Here is an 11,133-nt window from a genome sequence, read left to right as displayed (position 1 = left end):
ACCGTTACAAAACAAAATAAAAGATAGTTTCTAACTGTCTGAGATGTTTGATGATGATTATTTGGTGTCTTGAAGTCAGAGGTGTGAAACTAAGCCTGCTCTTTGGCAAATAGGAGAGAATTTTTTTTTAATATTACTTTTCTCTTTGTTGATATACTTTCTCCATTGTTACATAAGAGAAGGATCAAATTATGACAAACCATTACAAAACAAAATAAAAGATAGTTTCTAACTGTCTGAGATGTTTGATGATGATATCATTTGGTGGTTAAGCTTCTACATTCTACTCACTGCCTGGAAATTGGAAATCATAAAATTAAATTAAGGCATTGCACTAAAAATATTCTGATTTGAAGCTATCATCAAGAGCTTATCAGAATTGTAAAAGTTATCAACCCTGTAATACAGGAAACTTTTTAAGTGCTACCATCTATACATGTTCACAGAAGATACTCTCTAGATCACGAGTTAGCAAATTACAGTCCAAGGGTCAAATCTGGTTTGCTGCCTGTTTTTAAAATAAAGTTTTATTAGAACACAGCTACATCCATTTGTTTACATGTTTTTGGCAGCTTTTGCCCTATTTGGGCAGAGTTAGGTAGTTGCAACAGAAACCATACAGCCCTCAAAGCCTAAAGTATTTACTGTCTATCTTTTTACAGATAACATTTGCCAACCTGTGATCTAGGTAATGCTTCCAAATTGCACAACAATATAATTGAAGATCAGGAAGAATACTTATAGATTATATATCCCAAGTCTAAAGCAATTTTATAGATGGGGAGATCAAGTCTCATGAAATGACTTGCCAAGTGTCTTACTATTGGCTGGTGATTATCTTTTTTAAAAAGGGAGGATTTTAAAATTTACAGTGGAATATAATTACAAGACATTAATTTTGCAGCTCGGTGTATTTGCTTCCAATTTTTAGGTACAAGGGAAGGCAAATTAATACTCAGAAAGTAACTTTGTGGGTGTTGGAATCAGAGCCAAAGATGGAGGGTGATAATGTTGGTTTAATGAACCACTCCTGGACAGCATTAGAGCACACTTCTCTGGTGACTTGTTCATTGTGAGCCAAATTCAGCCTCTCTCTGTCCTGGGCAGTGTTGCCTACACACTGCCAAGATCTTGCCGTTTTCACTTCCCTTTTCTGTGCTCCTTGCTGATCATTCGTTTTCTATGTACATAAACTTTTCCCAGACAGGGTAGACTATAAGTGATTATGTTTTAGTTTACTCAGTATGTCTCATTTCAGTCATGCCTCTCTAAAACTATACCCAAGTTATTCAACTGGAGTCTTGAAAAATGTTTACAAAACTCTTTAGGCTTCTGTATATATCCCATTTCTTGATTTCATCTTGAGATGACTATTTTAAGCCATGATTTTCATATTTTACTCATTTACCTCTTAGAGAGTAATCTTATTTTCAGAATCTTATGGGGGGGTGGGGAGGTGAACCTGGCAAGGAAGTTAGGTAGCTAACTTTTGCCTCCATATACTTCCTAAAAGAAAACAAAATGTACTAAGGCATGTATTCTAAGTATTTGTTTATCATCACATCAATTTGCCTTAAATTATTTCCTCATGCTTCACTGTTGCTTTGTCCATGTGGCAGGGACCAGTATAGATATGAAATCCTCAAAATTAAATCAGCATTTGTTTGCTCACCAAGTGCTGAGTGTGTTAGGTATATTACCTCATATAATCCTCATAAAAACTATTGTGTGATATGTACTTTTATGATGTCCATTTAATTGATGAGAAAACCAAGGCAGAGAGTGGTTGTTTGCCCTAGGACATAAAGCCAGTAGAGATCGTGACAAAATTTGGACTTGGGCAGTCCTAACTGCAAAGTCAGACTTCATTTCTTTGCTTGTTTGTTTGTTCATTTATCCATTCATTCATTCAACAATTATTTAATGAGAACATATTATGTTTTAGACTTGATACTAAGGACTCAGCAGTGATGACAAAAGCCTTGCCCTCATGGAGCTTATGCTCCATTAACCAAGTTTCTCTGCATATGTTATCTAATTTGAGATGCTTGTACTCTCATATGTTATCTAATTTGAGATGCTTTGATGCTGGTGCTTTTTTCAGCTTCTCATCAAGAAATTATCAAAGGTTTGATAACTGGAAGGACCTTTTCCAGTCATCTAAGATAACCCCTTCAGCAGAAGAAGTCATTCAAGACAGATACAGTTTCTTTCTTCTTGGAACTATCAAGGAGAAGTTATCACAGGTTCTGAGACTATTGTAAGGCTTATCACCCTGAAGGTGAAGAATTAAGAATTCCTATCTTAGGCTGGCCAGTTAGCTCAGTTGGTTAGAGTGTGGTACTGATGACACTTAGATCCAGGGTTTGATCCCTGTACTGGCCAGCTGCCAAAAAATAAATAAATTTTTTAAAAAAAGAATTTCTAATATTATAGCTAATATTTCCCTGCTTTAATTTAGGCCAAAGTTCTCTTAGGTTTTCTGCAAACCTGGACAAAAGTTAATCAGTCTCCTACTCATTAAGTTTGAATAGTTGAAAACAGAATGAACACACTAATTTACCTTTTATTTTCAAGAGGCTTTTGGGTTTTGTTTTTTGTGGGGTGGGGAGCAAAATGAAATTGTGAAGTAAGGGGGAGAAGGTCATTCCATCTTTGGTGCCTCCACATCTCCTCTTTCAATTACACTTTCCTCCCCCTTGCTAGCTCCCCATCCTCCTAGCCAACAAAGTGTTACTGTTAATACACTGCTAATGTGTTAACTCATAACTACAGCCTTGTGTCCTTCCTTGGCCTTTCTTTCTTTGGACTATGGAGTCTGCTAATCTTGGCCAAGCTGGGAACTGATAACTCAAGTGATGGCTCGTAAGGAGTTAATTATGATACTATATGGAGAATTTGCATTTTAATAGAATATATTTATGCTACCCACTTATTTGAGGGTAGTAAATAAAGTCATAACATAACACTTTTTGCAATGTTGAACTAATGCAAACTATTAAAATTTTTATTGGAACTTTCCTTGCACAACTTTGAATTGCTTAGTGAAATGTTTTTTTCCCCATCTTGTTTTTAAGAATTGGGTGTGATAAATATTGAGTTCAGAGGAAGGAGTACTTTCTGACCATTGCAGTCTTATTTTGTACTGTTCTGGGATCCATCGCTCTGCCTGGAGTGTCTCATTTATTCTGCAAACATTCTTTGACTATATCTCAGTATCAGGACCTTTACTTGGTGGTACAACATTGCTAGGCACTATTCAACTGCTGGTGGTCCACAAAATGACTACTTGTACCTTGTATTTTTTACAGTGCTTTACAGTTTACAATTTAAAAAGCATTTCTTACCTATCGTCTCATTTAATCTACATTTTCCTTATAACAACACATAAATATGGAAAGGAAATCTTCCGTGTAGACCCGTGATTAAGATGATAATATTAATCTCAATTTTCAGAGGAAGAAAATGAGGGAAGCAAAGTGACTTGCTCTGACTAAAAACCAGGTTCTCATGACTCTGGGTCCAATGTCTTTTCTTCTAAACCACAACTACATGTAAAATCAGGACTTTTTCTTCAATTTATGTGCCTAATTTCCTGTGGTACTTGATTGTTTATGCCACTAAAGTTTCACAATACCTTCTAATTTAGAATAATTTACATTCAGATTTGATGGATTATTCTTAGTTTTTTCATTTGAGTCATTTGTCCATTTATGATCGTCAGGAATTTAATCTGACCTTTCAAAATAATATTTCTGATTCTATGCAGATGCTTTAAAGTATCATAACATTGATGAATGGAGTAAATCCAGTTTTTCCTTATAGTTTGTTGCTATTTTAGTTTTATTCTCTGTTCTTGCACTATGACTGGAACTTGCTCCAGCCAACTGTTGACATCACAGTAGAGAAAACACAGCTAGTTTTTTTCTGCCTCTCAAAGTAGGCAAAAAAAAATGGTTGGTCCCTCTCTTTAGCATAATGTATTTAAAGCACTTAAAATATTTATCAAGTTTCACAGTCTTTCTCAGACTAATCTTGTCCCTATACCTACTGCTGTTTCTCTGTCCTTGTTTTTAGTATATTTACTTAATTTCTCTTTTTTTGTTCTGGCTCTCGCATTTATCATTCATATCTATAGCTTTTGAGATTGTGCCTTCTTGTCTTTGTAACTGGCAGAACAGGCACATAGGACTAATTCCTGACCACCCATAGTGCTCCTTCTTTCAACTGGAGTTTTTGTCACTTGATCATATTTCATTTAACACTTTATCAATAAATTTGGTATATTGCTCCATAATTGTTTCTTCAGAATAAGTCTCTACTCCCTGGTTTGATTTTAATCAGTAGTCCTAGAGGGCAGGGATTATGCCTGAACACATCCTTTGTAAAGATCCCTCCAAGCTTCTGATCAAGTTGGTGGAATAGATGGTTCCCAGTGTCACTCTCTCCGATGTCAACCAATTTACAACTATTAAAAAGCAATGACTGCCAAGCTGTGGCCGCTAGAGCTCAGGGGAAGAGGAGGAGAGACCTATGGAGTTCATGAAGGCAGGAGAAGCCACAATGAGAGAAAGAAAGGAACATTCAACCATTTCAAGCCCCAACCACTTCAAGGCTGGAGCTGGTAAGCACACGGAGCAAGAGCTGGCAAAAGCTGCTGCTGTGCGCTTCAGATGAAGTTGCTTGGAGGTTGCTGGGAAGAGGGCCTTGGTGGCCTCTAGGCCAGCAAGACCACTAACAGGTCTCCTGTGGACCCATATAGGAGCAAGGAGCCACAGCAATAGAAAAAAGGAGCCACTCAGAGGCTGGTGAGTCATCGCAAGGGACCAACGTATGGCCCCATCCCATGGGAAGTGTTTGGAGTATGGTGGTGGGGGAGATTGGACCACTAGGGGAACACTGGGGTGAAGCATGGACAGCTGATCTGCCCCCGAGTCAGCACAGGATCACTCAGTGGAGACTGGTCAGGAATAGAGAACTGCAGGGGTGCAGTTTGCTGAAAACACTCAGGCCCAGACCAGAGTTTCCACACAACCCCGGGGTACTGGAACTCCTGAGACCTAGAAGTACATACAAGGTCAACAATTAAAACCTGAGCTGTGCAAAAAGACTTCCCCAGGGAATCAGCAGCAAAGCAGCAATTTAGCTCAACCATAGGGCTCAAGTGCTGGGTCCCACTGGAAGTTCCCCCATTTTAGAAGTAAGCAAAGGAAAACAAATTAGTTCCAATGCAGAGTTTAAGTAATGGGAATAGTGAATAATCCAACATAGAACTGAAAGAAGAAAGCAAAAAAACCAAGATCAGAGAAAAAGTTCTGAAATTAACCAGTAAAGGTCTAATACCACCAAAGAACACCTATAAAAGCTAGAAGGACCAGAAGCTCCCCAGACTCCTAAGCTGGAGTAGAAGGAGGGCCAAGGGCCTTAGCCATGCCCCCCCCACCAGCCCCCAGCAATGATCACCAAGCTGCCACCGGAAGTGACCCAGGCTCTCCAGCATGGGCGGTGGGGGGCCAAGGGCCTCAGCCATGCCTCCCCTGACATCCGCCTCCAGCCCAGCAATGACCACCAGGCAACTGCCAGAAGTGCCCCAGACTCCTGAGCCAGGCTTGGGGGTGCCAAGGGCCTCAGCTATACCCCCCCCATGTCTACATCCAGCCCAGCGACCACCACAGAGTTGCCACCAGAATCGCCCCAACCCCAGACTCCTGAGCCAGGCTTGGGGGTGCCAAGGGCCTCAGCTATACCCCCCCCCATGTCTACATCCAGCCCAGCGACCACCACAGAGTTGCCACCAGAATCGCCCCAAGCTGCTGAACCACGGTGGTGGGGGGCAAAGGGCCTCAGCCATGCCCGCTGACATCCACACCCAGCCCAGTGGTGACCACCAAGCCTCTGCCAGAAGCGCCCCTGGGCTCCCCTGCTGGAATGAGGGGGGGTGCCATGGGTCTCAACCCCTGCTCTGTTCCTCTTCTTCCAACACTTTTCCCCTCCCACCCAACTGTTCTACAACATATTAGAATGTAAAAAAATAATTTCTTTTAAAAATCCCTTCAAGAAGAAAGCCAAGAAACAATACACGCAATCTTAGAATTTGTGCACTTATTTAGTTTTTCAGTAAATATTTGAATGCTGGCTGTGTGCCGTCCTCTCTGCTGGCGATGCACAATGAAGTGGTGGATCCAGTGGGCTTACACTCTAGTACGAGAGTCAGACCAGTAAACCAAATAATCCAAGAGAGGGGGGTATGTGATTTGAGAGAGTAAGTATACGTTGTTATGTATAGCAGGGGGGATACCTTCCAAGACCCCCAGTGGATACATGAAACCAAGGATAGTGCCAAACCCTATATATATTATATTTTTGTCTATATGTACATAATTAAGATAGAGTTTAATTTATAAATTATAAACAGTAAGAGATTAAAAATAATAACTAATAATAAAACAGAACAATTTAACATTATGCCAGCATCACTACTCTTGCGCTGTGGGGCCATCATTAAATAAACCAAGAGTTACTTAAACACAAACTCTGTGATACCGGCAGTGGATTGGATCACCCACAGGCACTACGGGACTGATGGGCTGTGGATGCTCTGGACAGAGGGATGAATCAAGTCCTGGGCAGGAAGGAGCGAGATGGCATGAGATTTCATCATGCTACTCAGAGCAGCACACTATATAATTGTTTATTTCTGGAATTTTCCATGTAATATTTTTGGGCCACGGTTGACCATGGGTAAATGAAATCATAGGAAGTGAAACCATGGATAAGGGTGAACTAATGTATGTGTAAGGTATATGTATATAGAGGAGGCTCCTCAGTTGCTTTGAGGTGTCTGGGAAAGTAGCCTTTGAAATTAGCTGATAACTGAAGGATAAATAAGGATTGGCCAGATTAGCAGGGGTGGGGAAGGGTGAGGGAATTAGCACAGGCTGCTCATTTGGAAGAAGACCCATCTACCTAGCTAGAGGGCAAAGAGGTTCATTATGGTTGGAGCATGGAGTTCAAGTGAAGGGCTACAGAAGTGACAGATATCTAGGATGGCTTTATTAAGTGTTTGGATGTTATTTATACCAAGACAAGGTTTTTTTTAAAGGCACAGAGAGCATGATCAAATTTGTAGTTAGAAAGAGTCCTCTGGCTATACCGTGGAGGATGGTTTGGCAGAGAACTGTAGGGAGACTACTTAAGAGTTCATTGAGTAATGGAGGTTAGAGATGATAATGATCTGAACAGGGTAGGTTAAATAGAGGGATTCAAGAAACATTTAGCAGAGAGAGTCCTTGAGAATTGTTGGATTGTCAGTGGGAGGAAGGGGGAGAGGTGCAGTGATATGGTTTGAATGTTTATCCCCTCCAAAACTCATGTTTAATCCCCAATGTAACAGTATTAAGAGGTGGCCTTAGAGAGGTAATTGTGTCATGAGGGCTCTGCTGTCATGAATGGATTAATCCACTCATAGATTAACAGATTAGTGGGTTAATGGATTAATGGGTTATCACAGGAGTTGATTAGTTATCACAATAGTGGGTATGTTATAAAAGCCAGTTTGGCATGCTCTTGCCCTCTTGCCATGTGATGCCTCTGCCATGTTATGATGCAGTAAGAAGGCCCTCACCAGATGCAGCTCCTTGATGTTGGACTTCCCTGCCTCCAGAACTGTAAGAAATAATTTTTTTCCCCTTTATAAATTATCTAGTCTCAGGTAATTCTTTTATAGCCACAAAACAGACTAAGACATGCAGTAAAAGAGAAAAAGACATGGTCAAGGGTCAAAAATTTTAATATTTTCTCTAATCTCTATAGGAAGACTTTTAGATTACCAAGGGTAGTTTATATGTTAAAGATATTCTATGTTAAAAGATTAAACAGCATACTTATATGTATATAAAATAATATATAATAATGGAAAAGGGGCTGGCCAGTTAGGGTGGTTAGAGCATGGTGTTGATAACACCAAGGTCAAGTATTCAGATCCCCGTACCAGCCAACTGCCCCCCCCCCCAAAAAAAGGTCATCTTATTTAATGTTTCAGAGAGATGTAAATATATAATTCTTTTTTTCAAAATACCAGCCAACTGCCCCCCCCAAAAAAAAAGGTCATCTTATTTAATGTTTCAGAGAGATGTAAATATATAATTCTTTTTTTCAAATAAATTATGCCATTTGGGGCCGGCCCGTGGCTCACTCGGGAGAGTGCGGTGCTGATAACACCAAAGCCCCGGGTTCGGATCCCACATAGGGATGGCCGGTTCGCTCACTGGCCGAGCGCGGCGCTGACAACACCAAATCAAGGGTTAAGATCCCCTTACCGGTCATCTTTAAAAAATAAATAAATAAATAAAAATAAAAATAAAAAAAATAAATTATGCCATTAAAAATCAGTTAATGGATGATATACTTAGTAGGCAAGAAAAGAATGTAAACTTTTCAGTATAGAGCCATTCATTGCCCAGCCTTAACTGAAATCAAAATCTGGACATAAAATATAAAGTAATGAAAACATTTGTAAGATATACAGATAGCTCCAAGTAGTTCTAAAGGTTATCAAGAGCCATTTGTGGTTTCCTTGAAGAGTCTGGATCAATAATCAAATGAAACAAATTATCACTTTGGGATTATGCTTCTTTGATAGGGAACCCCTGGTGGCCAGTTCATTCTAAATTCCCTTTCTTCTTCTTCTGCCCCCCACCCCCCTTTTTAAATTAATCTGTTTTTTACCAGACCTCTCTTAAATTCATGGACTTGAGAAGTTCTCTTGAGAGGTGTAAATAAAACTAAAAAGGCACCTTTGTTTTGACCTTGGCTCTTCCAAAATCAGCTCTTGTGATTATGAATTTGCCACTGCTCAGGATCTTGGTTCCTGTAAAATGGTATCTGTAAAATGAGAAGGCTGAGATAGATTACTGATAAGGGGACTCCCAGCTATGATTCTCTTATCCTAACTTTTCTTTTTCCTGCTGCCGTATATCCAGTTGCTTCCAGGCCTTTGTTTATTTGATGGTCCCTCTGGTACTTGAGATTTGTTATCAGAGCCACCACTCATCTTGAGCCTTCTGTGGTTTGTCCCCACTGGTAGAACCAAGGGACTAAGGGATAAGTATAGTATCTGGAAAGCAGCCCCAGAGGAGGAGAGGCAACACAGCAGCTCAGAGTCCCCATGTTTAGATACTTAGAATCTACATATTGCTCAGGAAAGTTGCCATTTGGTAACATTCCCCTTTATCATTACCTTTGTTAGTATTTTTTTAACCAGACACTTTTTTTCCTCCTATATATGTGTGCATTTTTAAAAATTGTGCTGGGTGGGAGAGGTGGGGTGGTTGCTGAAGAGGAAAGAGGAGCAACCACAAAAGTTTTACTATAAACCATGTTGCCCTAGGGACTCAAAGCACAGATTTCCTTACAAAGGTGGTAATTCTCCCCTCTCCCCTAAGTCCATTAAGGCAACCCTACCTCCACATCCACCTTCAATTATTGTTCTACAGCATATTTGTGACCCCTCCCTCCATTGTTAACATATGTCCTAGTATCCACCTTCAAACTCATTTCCATTGGCAGCGTTGATTAACTTCACTTACAATTGATCACCAATTACATTTAAGCCCCTTGGACTTCATTAAGTGTTATTCTTTAAGAATATATTTAAAGTAGGTTCAGGCACAAAATAGGAAAATACCAAGTCATTTTGTATATGTTGTAGTATGTACAGTGCTATCTTCCATTGCATATTTTAAACACACTAGAAATACAGTGACTTTTCACATATTGATCTGTTTATTCTCTGAGATGAAAGATGTGAGGAGTAATCCTTCTGCTATAAAGTCATTTTACCTTGCTTGTTTTCTGTGCTCATTGTGGTTGCTGTGATGTATTGAAGTTGATTCCAGCTTGAAATGGGCATGTATAGTTTTGTAAAATGGTTCTTAAAGGGATTATAAAAATGTGGTCATTTAAAGCTGTTTCAGAAAATGTATTACTCCTGCTGTAATATTAAAAATGGCTTTTTCCCCTTTATATCTATTCTACATAAGTTTAATTATAAAATGGAGAGTTTTAAAAACTGCCTTGGTCATTTTGAATGTGAAATGGATCTTTGAACTGGCTGCCAGACCAGTGGTAGCTGGGTTTGTTGGTTTGCCACTAGAATCATCTCCACAGTCTATCACTCTAGTAAGAAGATGACTCCTGTCAGGTGGAGATAAAGCAAATACTTTGCATTAATAACCTCCTCCTACCCCCCCATTACTGTCAATTCTTCAGCCTTCACTGCTCTTGCTTCTACGAAAGTGAAGATGATGAACAACACCTTTTCTTCTTCCTGATACATAAGATTGGAAGTTGCTCTTTGCTGGTTCCCTTTGGAATGTTCCTGTTAACTTGTTTCACCAGTGAAGACCACACTGATTTGTCTGCTACTCTAGGATTACTGGATTGAAATCTTCTAGGAAGCAAAGGACCCGGTCTAAATTATGTTCAGCAAAATTGTGGTTGTAGTAGAAATTTGTGTTTGTGGAATATAGTAGAATAGGAATGCATGACTTTGAGGAGTCCTTTAGTTGCATGCATTTGAATGAATTTTTTTTTCAATGAACGATCTCTCGTAGGTCTCAAAGTTCACTAGAAAGAGTACTGGGGTTTTTTGTTTGTTTTGAACCTTGCAAACAGTAATAATTCTTTACCACTACCCCCTTCCACACACACACTCACCCCCCCCCCACAACGTTCCCCTTTGCTTATAGTTGTCAACGATTACAATTTATGGATCCACCCCACAATAACAAGTCCCTCGGTGATTTTTATATAAGGTGCAAATCAAAGGATGTCTTCGTCCTCACTGCGGCCCAGGGGGACTGGCTTGGGGAAGACGCAGCTGAGGAGACCATTTCTCAGGGTGAGTCAGTCTCAGCACTGACCACTGCTTTTCAACTCTCCAAGAAAATATATACCGCTCATTGTTATGATAAAAACAATCGGGAGGGGGTTGGTAGTGAGGATAAGAAGAACGGAGATAAAATTCGGCCAAACCTACGTGTGGCACAGGTGCCCCGGCGGCAGGGCGGGCGGGTGGGGCGGCGGCGGCACCTGCGAGGAGCGCGGACAGGCGGGCGTGGCCTGTGGGTGGGG

This window comes from Galeopterus variegatus, unplaced genomic scaffold, assembly GCF_000696425.1.
Source record: "Galeopterus variegatus unplaced genomic scaffold, G_variegatus-3.0.2 Scaffold7709, whole genome shotgun sequence".
NCBI classification, from domain to species: Eukaryota; Metazoa; Chordata; class Mammalia; order Dermoptera; family Cynocephalidae; genus Galeopterus; species Galeopterus variegatus.
The sequence above is the reverse complement of the archived record's forward strand: the minus strand, read 5'-3'. Positions refer to the sequence as shown.